The sequence below is a fragment of the Schistocerca piceifrons genome, chromosome 1 (assembly GCF_021461385.2).
Source record: "Schistocerca piceifrons isolate TAMUIC-IGC-003096 chromosome 1, iqSchPice1.1, whole genome shotgun sequence".
Classification (NCBI taxonomy): domain Eukaryota; kingdom Metazoa; phylum Arthropoda; class Insecta; order Orthoptera; family Acrididae; genus Schistocerca; species Schistocerca piceifrons.
Window position 1 is genome coordinate 1,035,230,195 of NC_060138.1, and position 17,109 is coordinate 1,035,247,303.

A 17,109-nucleotide genomic window follows, 5' to 3' on the forward strand; every position below is an offset into this window, starting at 1 on the left:
AAAGGAAACGAAATAAAAGTCGGAGTAGGTATTAAAATCCATGGAGAAGAAATAAAAACTCTGAGGTTCGCCGCTGACATTGTAATTCTGTCAGAGACAGCAAAGGACTTGGAAGAGCAGTTGAACGGAATGGACAGTGTCTTGAAAGGAGGGTATAAGATGAACATCAACAAAAGCAAAACGAGGATAATGGAATGTAGTCGAATTAAGTCTGGTGATGCTGCGGGAATTAGATTAGGAAATGAGACAGTAGTAAAGGAGTTTTGCTATTTGGGGAGCAAAATAACTGATGATGGTCGAAGTAGAGAGGATATAAAATGTAGACTGTGCAATGGCAAGGAAAGCGTTTCTGAAGAAGAGAAATTTGTTAACATCGAGTATTGATTTAAGTGTCAGGAAGTCGTTTCTGAAAGTATTTGTATGGAGTGTAGCCATTTATGGAAGTGAAACATAGACGATAAATAGTTTAGACAAGAAGAGAATAGAAGCTTTCGAAATATCGTGCTACAGAAGAATGCTGAAGATTAGATGGGTAGATCACATAACTAATGAGGAGGTATTGAATATAATTGGGGAGAAGAGGAGTTCGTGGCACAACTTGACTAGGGGAAGGGATCGGTCGGTAGGACATGTTCTGAGGCTTCAAGGGATCACCAATTTAGTATTGGAGGGCAGGTGTGGAGGGTAAAAATCGTAGAGGGAGACCAAGAGATGAATACACTAAGCAGATTCAGAAGGATGTAGGCTACAGTAGGTACTGGGAGATGAAGAGGCTTGCACAGGATAGAGTAGCGTGGAGAGCTGCATCAAACCAGTCTCGGGACTGAAGACCACAACAACAAGGAACCCCCAAAGAAAAAAGTCTCATGGATTGAAGTCTGGGCTATTGGGGAGCCAATTTTGTCCGTCATTGAAGCGACCTGGAAACCTGAGTGAAATGATCCGCATGTCGAAATGCTCGTGTAAAAACTCTAACTCAGTGTGTGCAGTATGTGGCCTTGCGCCATCTTGCATGAACCACTGCGTGTTGAAGGGCAAGGCAGTAGCAAGAAGCTGTGGAATGAAGCTATTGTGAAGCATGCTCAAATAACGCTCGCTGTTCACAGTTTCTTCAAAGAAAAAGGGTCCAGTAAGTCCGTGACTGGAAATCGCTGCCCACGCTGTAATCCTCGGAGCATAATGTTGTCGTTCATGAAGCACTGGTGGGTTTTCAGTGGCCCAAAAGCGTACATTTTGTTTGTTAACCACACCGTCTAAATGAAAATGCGCCTCGTCTGAAAACCAAACGTTGTTGAGAGTTTCTTCCCTATCCTCCGCCCACTGAGCAAACAGTAATCTCTGCTGCTTGTGTTCTTCAGTGAGCTTCTGTGCACAGGTCATCTTGTATGAATACATATGGAGGACACTTTTAAGAATGTGTTGAACGGAGCGTCTGAATATTCCCAGTTGCACTGCTGCCATTCTACACGATTTCCCGGGCCTTCTCTGTACAGTAACTCGTACCGCTTCAATATTCTCCGGCGAAGAAAGAGGCTTAGGCCGAGGTCGCTTCGCTTCCAGTACTGTTCCTTCCTGTGCAAATTTATCGTACAACCCGTGGATGGTCTTCTTGCAAGGGACCCATCGTGTGTTAAACTGTTGTCGGTAACGCCTCTGAGTCACAACAAAGCTTTTCGTTTCATGGAAAAGTAACACAATTGCCGATCGTTGCTGTGTCGTCAGTCTTCCATTGTCAGCCATTGCTGCTTACTAGTCTCCTAGCGGCATTATCGTGAATTACACGTAATTTCGTAACTCATTTGTTTTTCCAAGCTCTGCTGGTACTGCTGTAGCGATCCCTGCGGGTTATCTAATGTGGGTCATAAATTGTGAAAGAAAAATTTGGTAACGCATTTCGTACGCCACCCTGTATGTGCATCCCAGCTGTCAGCGTACAGTGAAGTTCATGAAAGCGAGCGAAAGTTTTCTAAATCATAGGGAACCTCATAACTTGGGCGGGACTTGAGTAACAGCTCAGTATTCACCTAGTGCGAAGACAGAAATGGTCTGAAAACAACATACAGGTCACGTCCACCGAGCAGGTTCAATCCGGAGCCGGCACACCTCCTGGTCCCGGAAGAGGCGCTCTGACACGCACGTTTATCCAGGTGGGTTCTGGACTTGGACACTCCAGGGATTTTAAATGCCCCCAGAAATAAAACTTCATTGGATTGAAATCTGGTGATCGGGCAGGCCACACAATGGATCCCACTCGACCAATTCGTCGATTCAGAAACTGGTTATCGGGTGACTGAGGAACTGCTAAAGTGGGGTGGAACACCGTTGCGCATAAACAAGATTCGTCGGGTGATATCTAAAGTTATGAGGTCGTGCTAGGAGTAATACCTCCGAATTCTTATTGTGAAAACTCTTACAGCTTTGTAGATTACTCATAATTAAGAATCTATATGCAGTGAAGCGCCAAAGATACTGACATAGGCATGCATATTCAAATACAGAGATAAGTAAACAGATAGAAGACGGCGCTGTGCTCGGCAACCTCAATATAAGACAACAAGTGGCTGGGGCAGTTGTTAGTTTGGTTACTGGTGCTACAATGGCAGGTTATCAAGATTTAAGTGAATTTCAACATGGTGTTATAGTGGGTGCACGAGCGATGGGACACAGCATCTCCGAGGTAGCGATGAAGTGGGTCTTTCTCGTACGACCATTTCACGAGTGTACTGTGAATATCACCAGTCCGGTAAAACATCAAATTTCCGACATCGGTGCGGCCGGAAAAAGATCCTGCAAGAACGGGACCAACGACGACTGAAGAGAATCCTTCAACGTGACAGAAGTGCAACCCTTCCACAATGTGCTGTAGTTTTCAATGCTGCGTCATCAACAAGTGTCAGCGTGCGAACCATTCAACGAAACATCGTCGATATGGGCTGAAGACCCACTCTTGTATCCTTGATGACTGCACGATACAAAGCTTTACGGCTCGCCTGGTCCCGTCAACACCGACACTGAACTGTTGGGAGGGACATGCACGGGTATGGATACAACCTCCTGAATCCATGGGCGCTGCATGTTATCCGGCGACTGTTCTAGGTGGTGGAGGCTCTGTAATGGTGTGGAGCGTGTGCAGTTGAAGTGAAATAGGACCCCTGATACATCTAAATATGACTGACAGGTGACACGTACGCAACCATCCTGTCTGATCACCTGCGTCCATTGTGCATTCAGACGAACTTGGGCAATTCCAGCAGGACAATTCGGCACCCCACACTTCCAGAATTGCTACAGCGTGGCTCCAGGAGAGTGGCTTCTGAGTTTAAACACTTCCGATGGCCACCAGACTCCCCAGACATGAACATTATTGAGCATATCTGGGATGCCTTGCAACGTGCTGTTCAGATTTATGGACAGCCCTGCAGGATTCATGGTATCCTTTCCCTCCAGCACTACCTCAGACATTAGTCGAGACCATGCCACGTCGCGTTGCGGCACTTTTGCATGCTCGCGGGGCTCTACACGATATTAGGCAGGTGTACCAGTTTCTTTGGCTCTTCAGTGTATTGGTAGCCCTCTGCCTCTAGACGGCTCCGAAATGTAGCATGCAACATGGTGATGTGCAACGTAACTAATTCGGTATGTGAGAAGCAGAGCGCTGTAATTGAGTTCCGAATTGCAAGAGTTCACCCACACAAAGAACACACTCTCCTTCAGCGAAACAATGGCAGACTACACACGAGTACTGCGACATCTGCAACAATCTGACGCCTTTGGCTCATTGTCATCGATCATCCTCCATACTGTCCCGACTTGCCCCATCCGATTTTTCATGTGTTTCCAAAACTTAAAGAACACCTTCGAGGGCTTTGTTGCGTTGCTGGCATGTGGGCGAGTTATTCGTCTACCTAGCCCCACTACTGGTGCAAGGTAAGATGAAATTGTTTCATGGCTGAAAAATAGCAAGTCCAGATCTCAGGGCGCAGCTCGGCAATTCCATCTTCCGGCTAGGTCACCGCTACGAGTGAGTCCAGGTACAAAGACTACCAGCGTCGTCGGATATACATTCCTGGAAATGGAAAAAAGAACACATTGACACCGGTGCGTCAGACCCACCATACTTGCTCCGGACACTGCGAGAGGGCTGTACAAGCAATGATCACACGCACGGCACAGCGGACACACCAGGAACCGCGGTGTTGGCCGTCGAATGGCGCTAGCTGCGCAGCATTTGTGCACCGCCGCCGTCGGTGTCAGCCAGTTTGCCGTGGCTTACGGAGCTCCATCGCAGTCTTTAACACTGGTAGCATGCCGCGACAGCGTGGACGTGAACCGTATGTGCAGTTGACGGACTTTGAGCGAGGGCGTGTAGTGGGCATGCGGGAGGCCGGGTGGACGTACCGCCGAATTGCTCAACACGTGGGGCGTGAGGTCTCCACAGTACATCGATGTTGTCGCCAGTGGTCGGCGGAAGGTGCACGTGCCCGTCGACCTGGGACCGGACCGCAGCGACGCACGGATGCACGCCAAGACCGTAGGATCCTACGCATTGCCGTAGGGGACCGCACCGCCACTTCCCAGCAAATTAGGGACACTGTAGCTCCTGGGGTATCGGCGAGGACCATTCGCAACCGTCTCCATGAAGCTGGGCTACGGTCCCGCACACCGTCAGGCCGTCTTCCGCTCACGCCCCAACATCGTGCAGCCCGCCTCCAGTGGTGTCGCGACAGGCGTGAATGGAGGGACGAATGGAGACGTGTCGTCTTCAGCGATGAGAGTCGCTTCTGCCTTGGTGCCAATGATGGTCGTATGCGTGTTTGGCGCCGTGCAGGTGAGCGGCACAATCAGAACTGCATACGAACGAGGCACACAGGGCCAACACCCGGCATCATGGTGTGGGGAGCGATCTCCTACACTGGCCGTACACCACTGGTGATCGTCGAGGGGACACTGAATAGTGCACGGTACATCCAAACCGTCATCGAACCCATCGTTCTACCATTCCTAGACCGGCAAGGGAACTTGCTGTTCCAACAGGACAATGCACGTCTGCATGTATCCCGTGCCACCCAACGTGCTCTAGAAGGTGTAAGTCAACTACCCTGGCCAGCAAGATCTCCGGATCTGTCCCCCATTGAGCATGTTTGGGACTGGATGAAGCGTCGTCTCACGCGGTCTGCACGTCCAGCACGAACGCTGGTCCAACTGAGGCGCCAGGTGGAAATGGCATGGCAAGCCGTTCCACAGGACTACATCCAGCATCTCTACGATCGTCTCCATGGGAGAATAGCAGCCTGCATTGCTGCGAAAGGTGGATATACACTGTACTAGTGCCGACATTGTGCATGCTCTGTTGGCTGTGTCTATGTGCCTGTGGTTCTGTCAGTGTGATCATGTGATGTATCTGACCCTAGGAATGTGTCAATAAAGTTTCCCCTTCCTGGGACAATGAATTCACGGTGTTCTTATTTCAATTTCCAGGAGTGTAGGAAAGTCCCAGTACGGGGAACTTTGACGGCTGTTGCTCGCATGGCCTCTGTGAGGGACCTATGCTCTAAGACATGATGGAGCGTCAATCCAACTGAGAGATGGCTTCTTGTAGCTTCTTCAGAGTCTATCACAATTCACGTCAGATACTAAAGCAAATCTGAATAAATCGGCGATCTCAGACAAATCGGGTGCATCCAGTGACAGAACAATATTCCAGTATCTTTAAAACTACAGAAGTTTATAGTTCACACTGAATAAATATTTACACGATTTTCTATCACTTCATGCGATTTCAACAAATGGTATCTGAGATTATACTATTGCACTATGGCTATCATCCCTGAAAGTTATATATCTGTTTCTATTTTATTTATTTATTTACGACGTCTTTTATATCTTTTTCATTGCGCAAATGTCCGTCAAAACATCATATTCTCCACATTTACACAGCAAATGAACACAATATCGGTACCTTATATTTCGTGATACTTGTGGTTATATTTAATGAATAGTTTACTATCTTGCCAGTAACTTGATTTAAATGTTTATTGCAAGTGCTATTAAAAAAACTGCTAATTTAAAAGTGGTCAGTCTCATGCGTTAGCCGGCATCACAGATGAAAAGAGTGCCAGAAGACGCTTCTGTCAAGAGGGCATAAATAATCGTCCAAACAATATTTAAGAATTATTTGTTGTCATTTATCATGAGAACACCTGCATAAGAATACTGGCTTATTTATTTCTGAACTAACTATTATTTATTTATTGTAAATGATCTGAATGTAACTGAATGTTTATGATACTTCTTTATTTGAATGTTGTTGTAATATATTAGTTTAGTCCAGGAAGTGGCGAACTTGAATCAAATTATGTCACTAGAGCTTAAAGACGATGTAGTTTCAGTTGGAATTACCTTCAGCCATTGGAGAAGCAGACAGTAACGGAAGACTATGGGAGTCAAGTGGAGACTGGGACTTTTCGAGTGAAGAGCTCGAGTGATAGATTATGGACACTTTTATGTCGAGTTATGAAAGGAGGCAGACCTGCCTATGGTAACGTGATTCTGTTGTATGGGTGAACGCATGTTACAATACTTTAACTTTCGAAGGGACTTCATATTTCGGGAGGTCTGAATGTGCTCCAGTGTAAGACTTTCTCTGCTTGTATTTCGTAACTGAGGACGTACCGAGTATGAGTTACTATTCCCTGCATCATGTGCCAACTTGTGAATGACCATGTTGAACGACGAACTGTTTTGAGCTGGTGAATTGTTTGTGTACTGCGATTACGAAATGGACTTAGTTTTTGCGTATATTTGATAACATTTTAATTTGGGGATTTTCCTACCATTCTACACTACTGGCCCTTAAAACTGCTACACAAAGAACAAACGCAGACGATAAACGGATATTCATTGGACAAATATATTATACTAGGACTGACATGTGATTATATTTTCACGCAAAATGGCTCTAATGGCTCTGAGCACTATGGGACTCAACTGCTGAGGTCGTTAGTCCCCTAGAACTTAGAACTAGTTAAACCTAACTAGCCTAAGGACATCACAAACATCCATGCCCGAGGCAGAATTCGAACCTGCGACCGTAGCGGTCTTGCGGTTCCAGACTGCAGCGCCTTTAACCGCACGGCCACTTCGGCCGGCTATTTTCACGCACTTTGGGTGCATAGATCCTGGGAAATCAGTACCCAGAACAACCACCTTTGGCTGTAATAACGGCCTTGATGCGCCTGGACATTGAGTCAAACAGACCTTGGATGGCGTGTACACGTACAGCTGCCCATGCAGCTTCAAAACGATACCACAGTTCATCAAGAGCAGAGACTGGCGAATTGTGACGAGCCAGTTGCTCGGCCACCATTGACCAGACGTTTTCAATTGGTGAGAGATCTGGAGAATGTGCTGGCCAGGGCAGCAGTCGAACATTTTCTGTATCCAGGAAGGCCTGTACAGGACCTGCAACATGCGGTCGTGCATTATCCTGCTGAAATGTATGGTTTCGCGGGGATCGAATGAAGGGTAGAGCCATGGGGTGTAACATATCTGAAATGTAACAACCACTGTTCAAATTGCCGTCAATACGAAGAAGATGTGACCGAGACGTGTAACCAATGGCACCCCATACCATCACGCCGGGTGATACGCCAGTATGGCGATGACGAATACACGCTTCCAATGAGCGATCACCGCGATGTCGCCAAACACGGATGCGACCATCATGATACTGTAAACAGAAAATGGATTCTCCGAAAAAATTACGTTTTACCATTCGTGCACCCAAGTTCGTCGTTGAGTACACCATCGTAGGCTCTCCTGTGTGTGAAGCAGCGTCAAGGGTAATCGCAGCCATGGTCTCCGAGCTGATAGTCCATGCTCCGAGCTGGTTCCGTATTACCCTCCTCAGCCCACCGATTCCATATTCTTCTAACAGTCATTGGATATCGACCAACGCGAGCAGCAATGTCGCGATACGATAAACCGCAATCGCAATAGGCTACAAACCGACCTTTATCAAAGTTGGAAACGTGATGGTACGCATTTCTTCTCCTTACACGAGGCATCACAACAACGTTTCACCAGGCAATGCCGGTCAACTGCTGTTTGTGCATGAGAAATCGGTTGGAAACTTTCCTCATGTCAGCACGTTGTAGGTGTCGGCACCGGCGCCAGCCTTGTGTGAATGCTCTGAAAAGCTAATCATTAGCATATCACATCATCTTCTTCCTGGCGGTTAAATTTCGCGTCTGCAGCACGTCATCTTCGTGGTGTCGCAATTTTAATGGCCAGTAGTGTAGTAACGCTCTTAACGTAACTTCACGGCATTTTATAAGAATATTTTTGTCTGCATTTAACTGAATATTATAGGACCCCGTTTATTTGAGATGTCCTTCCTTGAACAAACATTATTCAACATAATTCTCTGTCGTCTACATGAATTACAGAAAATAAGCCTTGTTACTATATTACCCATTCAACCTTAATTTTGTATTTCCGTGTTTTTTTATTAGCTCGTAATTCTTGCCGATACACAGACTAATTGACTACGGGACCAAAGTTATAGGTTCTTATTACTTGCAGCGAATTCACTGCAGGGCATGGCAGCATACGTGCACGACTCGGCCCTGTGACTACGTCGAGCTGTTATTTTTAAGCAGAGTCGTGTATAGCTCAAGTAACAGAAACACGATTAATCACAGGTAAAGACGAAACTGCTTCGGTCTTACGGAATGTTGTTTAGAAAAACAACCACTCAGCAGCAGAAACAGTTAGGTACTGTTGCGGCTTCACTTTGACAGCGATGAAGCGATGTAAGCAAGCGCTGTGGCTCCATCAACGAACAAGCTGGCCTCTCTTTGGTGACTATACTGAGAAATGAACATGTAGACATGAGGAATGAGCATGTAGAATTTTAATAACGTCTATTTTATTTAAAAAGCTTTATTGTTGTTGTTGTTGTGGTCTTCAGTCCTGAGACTGGTTTGTTGCAGCTCTCCATGATACTCTATCCTGTGCAAGCTTCTTCATCTACCAGTACTTACTGCAACCTACATCCTTCTGAATCTGTTTCGTGTATTCATCTCTTAGTCTCCCGCTACGATTTTTACCCTCCACGCTGCCCTCCAATACTAAATTGGTGATCCCTTGATGCCTCAGAACATGTCCTACCAACCGATCCCTTCTCCTAGTCAAGTTGTGCCACAAACTTCTCTTCTCCCCAATCCTATTCAATACCTCTTTAGCTTTAAGAGCTTTAAGAGCTTCAATATAAAAAATTCGGTGTCCTTAGTTTTCAGCACGCTCTCGTACATTATCAAGTAAATAAAGCACCTCATTTACGAGAGACGCTGTGGGCAGAAAGGAGACCAATAAGAGTTTCATCCATAGCTCCAGGTTGAAATCCAGTCAGAAGCTTCTGCAGACAGATTGTGAAGGTATTCCGTTGCCCTCTGAATGCTACGAGGGAACGTTCAGATGTGATATGATGTAGTGTTTGCTGCTCTTTACCACAGTCACATTCAGGGCAACACTACCATCCGCATTGGTGCGGCAATGCTCCCCATCTGCTCCGGTCAGTCCTGCTGCGATTCAGTATGCACCAGCGTCGTCGGTGTGGAAGAAAACCTGGCGCCCGCTCCCACAGAGTTCTGATTAGTTAGTGATACGTCATGGAATATTGCTCCTACCATTGATTGTTCCAGGCTTCTTGCATGTTGAAGTTACTATCTTGCAGGCTGATTGCAGCGCCCCACGATCGAGTTTCAAGGCCTCAGTCGCTGGTGTTCTGATAATGAAATTTCTAACTGGCAATTTTTTTATTTTATTCTTGTCCACACATTCAGCAGTGACTAATCTCATGTATGCTGGTGCAATATTACTAAGCACCGGTAGCCAGTGAGTGTTTGTGGGACGAATACACCATGCGATAAGGCGCACTGCTTGACTGAACACTGTATTAATTATTTTAGTGTGAGCACCGCTTTAGCCAGGTGGAACAGCGACAGTCTGCGGCTGAGTATAAAAGAGCTAGAGCTGACGACCGTGTCAGTCACCACACGTTGTTCTTGTTAACTTCTGGAGTATATTGTTCCAAGTTTTGATTCCAGAGACGGATTTTGTATGCCAAATACTCGTCTAAGGTCACACATAGGTATTCTGTAATGCATCTGGGATAAAGAATAACAAATGCATGAACACAGCATAAAGTCTCCCGCATTTAATTCTTGCATCTCTTGGATTGGATTAATTGGGGGAAGAGAGCAAACAGCGAAGTCATCGGTCTCGTCGGATTAGGGAAGGATGGGGAAGGAAGTCTACCGTGCCCTGTGAAAGGAATCATCCCGGCATTTGCCTGAAGCGATTTAGGGAAATCAAGGGAAACCTAGATCAGGATGGCCGGACGCGGGATTGAACCGTCGTCCTCCCGAATGCGAGTCCAGTATGCTAATCACTGCGCCACCTCGCTCGGTTTGCATCTCCTGAAAACGATGAGTGTACAGTAGGTTTTCACACAGACTGGTCTAGATGGCGACGTGTCTAAAGCTTTCCCTTCTCGCAGTTCTTCTTGTACAAGTTGCTGGGTTTTCTTTCACAGTACAAAGAACTCGTTCTCCAAGCGCACAACTTCGTATCTCTCGAGGTCTTCCAACATCTGAAATTCTTTTCTCAAATGCACCAGTCTCTCGAAAGAGATGATGAAGTCGTGCAAACCTTTTCACACAAGGTAATTGCATCCCAGGACACCTTACAGCGTAAAGATGACATGCTGCTACCGCTTTCCCATCAGGAGACTGAGCAGTGAAACGTGTTACTTTTGCACATAAACAAGAACGATCTGTCACACAACTACACTTTAAAACACAGTTTATATGTAATTCATGTCACACAGTCTCATACGGAACCTACATCCGCTTTCTTTTATATACTGTATATGATAAGATACTGTTATCCCACTTCCCTTCTGTGTGAGAGGATGAATGAGCAAATGTATTTCTAGTTGCATGCTTGATGGTAGCAGACAAGCCTGTCTGCTGGAGAACAGTAGGACCAACGTCGGAACAGGTAGCTACGCTTTCTAAAAGCAAAGAGGTTTCTATCCTTAATATGGTCCTGTCCGTCCCTTGTCATGTTGATATAGGAAGCTGCCTCTCTGGTCACTTCCGTTTTGTATACGGAAGCACCCTTGGCACCCAGGCCAGTCTGTCCGCGGCGAGCGTCTGAAGTGGTAAGATCTCCGGCTAAGCGCGTGTCTGCTAAGTCCGTAGGACAATGGATTTCTTAAGATCAGCCTAACTGAAAATTTAATCACCTTTATTTCAGGTTTACCTCTAAAATATCTAATGTTATCTTAAATTGCAAAGCAGTATAATTCGAGTGTGAAGTTCAGAATATATTCTGGTAGGTTGCTTTGTCACTACTTTGTGAGTAAAGTGGAACCACGTGTTGATCAGTAACTCTAACTAAGTTCATCAATCTTAAATGCGAATGTGCGTGAGATTATGACGTCTCGTCTTGACAATAATTTTCAATATAGCAACTTTTCTTTATGTTCAACCCACGTGCGGTGTACTTTGTAAAACCAGTACCACGTGCTTATACAATTGTTTGACCCATCAGGTTAATAGAAAGACGATAGTAACCAGTTCGAGGTTTTTCTTTTGTAAATTGCTTTTCGATCTAATTTATTTTAATTATCAAAATTATTGTGGAGTTACACTCGTTGTGTAAACCAAGTTGACCACGTGAAGCATGTGGTGTAATCATCAAAGTAGCCCTCAGCTATTCTTTTTGGGAAGATTTCACAATGAGTTAATATGAATTTAGTATACCAGTGTGTGGTAATTACATGACGGACAGGATTGTGCTACGAACGTAACTTCTTTGGGTGAAAATTGATTCGGTTGGTTGTGGTTAATTTCCTCTTGCATATGTTTCAACGTTCTTTGTGTGTTGTGTTATGAATGCAGTGTTGTATGCAATCTCCCAATCTTGGCTCCATATTTGATGTGTTCTGTAAGATTACAATCTCACATTTTCACAATCCTAAATACGGTACCAGTTTAGTTATTAATCAAGTTTAATATGCTGAAATTTCAATGATCAATGTTAAAATAAATTTCCAAATATAAACTGATTTATTTCTTTTTATTTAAATTGTCTTATATATATATATATATATATATATATATATATATATATATATATATATATATATATCACCAGTTGTTGTATGACTATTAAAAGATTATAATTAATGTTAGTCTGGTTGGGAATTTTTTAAGCTAGACTCTAGACTGGATACACAGGTGAAACAGTTGCGCAGTAATGCAAGGTTAACTTCCCCAGACAGCTCACAGCTTTTAACCCGCTTTCATTGTCTATCAGCACCGCTTTCAAAGCAAATCAATGCAACAACGTTACAACATATTCCCATTTTCCTGTACTCATTAAGTTCTTTTGTTTTGCTGAGTTTGTCTTTGTATTCCATATACATTGTAGTTTCAGTAGTGAAGGCTTTCTTTTAAATGGTAGTTCTATTACGTCCATGTTAAACACCCCTTGTAGTTGTCTCATCAAATATTGTTCATGTTTTACTTTGTTCATTTGTTTAATGCAGACTGTTACACAGCCACTGTTTTGATTATAATGTTAATGTTAAAATGCAGTACCACCACACTCACAATGATTGCATTTCCTGTATGTTCCATCAAACGCCTCCATTTTTCTGCATTTATTTATTTCTGTTTATCTTATTGATATTGCTTAAGTTCCTTATGTACTCTTTCGTTTCATTGATAGTTGTCTCTTCTTTTACTTGGTTTGTGCATCACTCTCCATGTTTCATACCTCCTGATGTAGCCTTGTCTAGAACTAATTTCATTTTATTTTATTAGTTTTGTTAATTAATGGAAACTGTTATATAGGCATGCTACTCCTATTTTGTGTTAAAGGTTTTCCTGTCTACCCCACTTATTTCTGTACTGTTCAATTTTTGCTTTTTCATTGCGTTACCACTACGCTGTCAAAGATGTTACTTACTGTATGTTTCTGCTTCAGTCTACACGTGTTACTTCTCTTCCAATGTTGTTTGCAAACATTGTAACTTTTTTGGTGATAATAGTAAATGTTTGAAGATTGCCTTGTAAGCCGAAAACCAGTTAACGACAAAAGAAATGTTGTAGAACAAAAGCAAACTGGTGCTTTTGATTTATTATAATGTTGTTCAAGCAAGAACCGACGGAAGATTCTGTTAACACTCGAGTTGTGCCGAAGCGATCCACGAAGTAAAGTTATTTCACAGGTGCTGTAGTTCCTACCTGAAAAATAAAAACAAATCTCAACACACAAATATCTTAAGGGGAACTGTGCAGCATACGGCGTAAAAACTGTAACCTATCAACACAACTGGAAACATCATATAGCGCATTCAATATATACTTACAACAGACATGTGTAAGGCCACAGACCATGCTTCGTCAATAAAAGGAAGTGAAACACATAGGGCACAAAGCAAACAGTCTATTATTTAGTTGCAAAGACGGACCACACCTCCAAGAAGATAATAATAATACAGAAACAAGTAACGATGAACAAAAAACATGTCATCTTTGTATTCTATGTAGACAAAAGAAGGAAGAGGGTGAATCCTTGGACAGCGTAAGGTTAACGTTCCTATCCGACAGGGGGGTCACCACTAATTGCTTCACATGCCCTCACTCACTGAGAAACTGTGGGAAAGCTTGGAGTTTAGTCCAGGATATTGGCGCTTGTCTTGCGATCAGGCACTTTACGCCAGCAATTTTACATCCCTTGCCGACCAAATACTAGCGGCAAACTATTTATTGCACCATCAGGTGTGTTTTTGCTTTTAGGAAGCTTTAATTGTCGGGTGCTATTAATAGTGTTCCATAGATTCCATGTTTGTTTTGAATACAGTCAGAGAGAGTCCCTTTAGTCAGTCATAGTGCCAGTAGTGTCAGTGTCGTCCTAACCGCCGTCTGCTTCACGTCTGCTGTGCAGCGAGCTACCTTAATTCAAGTATTAACTGTATTTTTCTTACTTGTCACTTCTTTTTCCGTGTGTTTTTGCTTTTAGGAAGCTTTAATTGTCGAGTGCTATTAATAGTGTTCCATGGATTTCTTGTTTGTTTTGAATACAGTCAGAGAGAGAGTCCCTTTAGTCAACCATAGTGCCAGTAGTGCTACTGTTTGTTTTCAATACAGTCCAGAGACAGGTAGTGCTATTTTCATTGTTTTCTTCAAGAAGTGGTTAGCAACCACAGTTTAGTCAATAAACAGCCGCCTTTAGTGAATCAGCAGTCTAGTTAAAAGTTGATTAACTCTCTTCAGTAAATTGATTCCTTAGGATGGATAGGATGTGTGACTGCTGTGTAAGGACGCAGGAGGAGCTGGCCACTGTTCGCGAACAGCTGAACGTGTTGATGGCCGCGGTCAGCCGTCTTCAGGCTGCTGCCTCGGAGTGTAGCGGCAGTGGGGAGTCTGGTGCGTCGCAAGGTACACCCCAGGTGTTACATGCTTCACCCACTGTCCCTGCTGTCTTCGCGGGTACCGGGCGCGGTTGGGCCACCCTCTCCCCAAGGGGAGTGGCGGGTTCAGCGGCGTTCGCGGCGCACGAGGCGGAGGGTCAATGTGGAGGCTGGCCGTGTGGCATCGCCCGCTCTGCCTGTGAGTGGACATGTGGCCGTTCCTTCAGCAAGGTCCGAGCAGGCACACGGGGGGAAGGGTTTATTAGTTATTAGTTATTAGTTATTAGATATTGGGAGGCGGGTGTTGGAGCCCCTTAGGGAAATAGCGGAAAGGTCGGGGAAGAAGGTCAGTGTTCACTCTGTCTGCTTGCCGGGGGGTCTCATCCGAGATGTGGAGGAGGCCCTGCCGGCGGCGATAGAGAGCACTGCGTGCACCCGACTGCAAATTGTTGCTCATGTCGGCACCAATGACTCCTGCCGTCTGGGTTCAGAGGTCATCTGCAGTTCGTACAGGCGGTTGGCGGAATTGGTGAATGCGGAAAGCCTCGCTCGCGGGTTGGAATCAGAGCTAACTATTTGTAGTATCGTTCCCAGAACCGATTGCGGTCCTCTGTTTTGGAGCCGAGTGGAAGGCTTAAACCAGAGGCTCAGACGATTCTGCGGAGATCTGGGGTGCAAATTTCTCGACCTCCGCTATCGGGTGGAGAAATGTAAGGTCCCCCTGAATAGGTCAGGCGTGCACTACACGCCGGAAGCGGCTACAAGGGTAGCGGAGTACGTGTGGAGTGCACATGGGGTTTTTTTAGGTTAGAGAATTCCCTCCTTAGGCCCGACAAGACGCCTCCTGAGACTCGGCAAGGTAGGAGTAGGCAAAATGCAGCAGGGAATAACAATATTATGGTGCTAATAGTAAACTGCAGGAGCGTCTATAGAAATGTCCCAGAACTGCTCTCATTAATAAACGGTCACAACGCCCATATAGTACTAGGGACAGAAAGTTGATTGAAACCAGACGTAAACAGTAATGAAATCCTAAACTCAGATTGGAATGTATACCGCAGAGACAGGCTGGACAGTGAAGGGGGAGGCGTGTTTATAGCGATAAGAAGTGCAATAGTGTCGAAGGAAATTGACGGAGATCCGAAATGTGAAATGATTTGGGTGAAGGTCACGGTTAAAGCAGGCTCAGACATGGTAATTGGATGTCTCTATAGGCCCCCTGGCTCAGCAGCTGTTGTGGCTGAGCACCTGAAGGATAACTTGGAAAATATTTCGAGTAGATTTCCCCACCATGTTGTAGTTCTGGGTGGAGATTTTAATTTGCCAGATATAGACTGGGAGACTCAAACGTTCATAACGGGTGGCAGGGACAAAGAATCCAGTGAAATTTTTTAAAGTGCTTTATCTGAAAACTACCTTGAGCAGTTAAACAGAGAACCGACTCGTGGCGATAACATATTAGACCTTCTGGTGACAAACAGACCCGAACTATTTGAAACAGTTATCGCAGAACAGGGAATCAGCGATCATAAAGCGGTTACGGCATCGGTGATTTCAGCCGTAAATAGAAATATTAAAAAGGGTAGGAAGATTTTTCTGTTTAGCAAAAGTGACAAAAAGCAGATTTCAGAGTACCTGATGGCTCAACACAAAAGTTTTGTCTCAAGTACAGATAGTGTTGAAGATCAGTGGACAAAGTTCAAAACCATCGTACATTATGCGTTAGATGAGTACGTGCCAAGCAAGATCGTAAGAAATGGAAAAGAGCCACCGTGGTACAACAACCGAGTTAGTAAACTGCTGCGGAAGCAAAGGGAACTTCACAGCAAACATAAACATAGCCAAAGCCCTGCAGACAAACAAAAATTATGCGAAGCGAAATGTAGTGTGAGGAGGGCTATGCAGAGGCGTTCAGTGAATTCTAAAGTAAAGTTCTATGTGCTGACTTGGCAGAAAATCCTAAAAAATTTTGTTCTTATGTCAAAGCGGTAGGTGGAGCAAAACAAAATGTTCATACACTCTGTGACGAAAATGGTACTGAAACAGAGGATGACAGACTAAAGGCCGAAATACTAAATGTCTTTTTCCAAAGTTGTTTCACAGAGGAAGACTGCACTGTAGTTCCTTCTCCAGATTGTCGCACAGATGACAAAATGGTAGATATCGATGTAGACGACAGAGGGACAGAGAAACAATTAAAATCGCTCAAAAGAGGAAAGGCCTCTGGAAGTGATGGGATACCAGTTCGATTTTACACAGAGTACGGGAAGGAACTTGCCCCCCTTCTCGCAGCGGTGTACCGTAGGTCTCTAGAAGAGCGTAGCGTTCCAAAGGATTGGAAAAGGGCACAGGTCATCCCCGTTTTCAAGAAGAGACGTCGAACAGATGTGCGGAACTACGGAACTATAGACCTATATCTCTAACGTCGATCAGTTGTAGAATTTTAGAACACGTATTATGTTCGAGTATAATGACTTTTCTGGAGACTAGGAATCTACTCTGTAGGAATCAGCATGGGTTTCGAAAAAGACGGTCATGTGAAAGCCAGCTCGCGCTATTCGTCCACGAGACTCAGAGGGCCATACACACGGGTTCACAGGTAGATGCCGTGTTTCTTGACT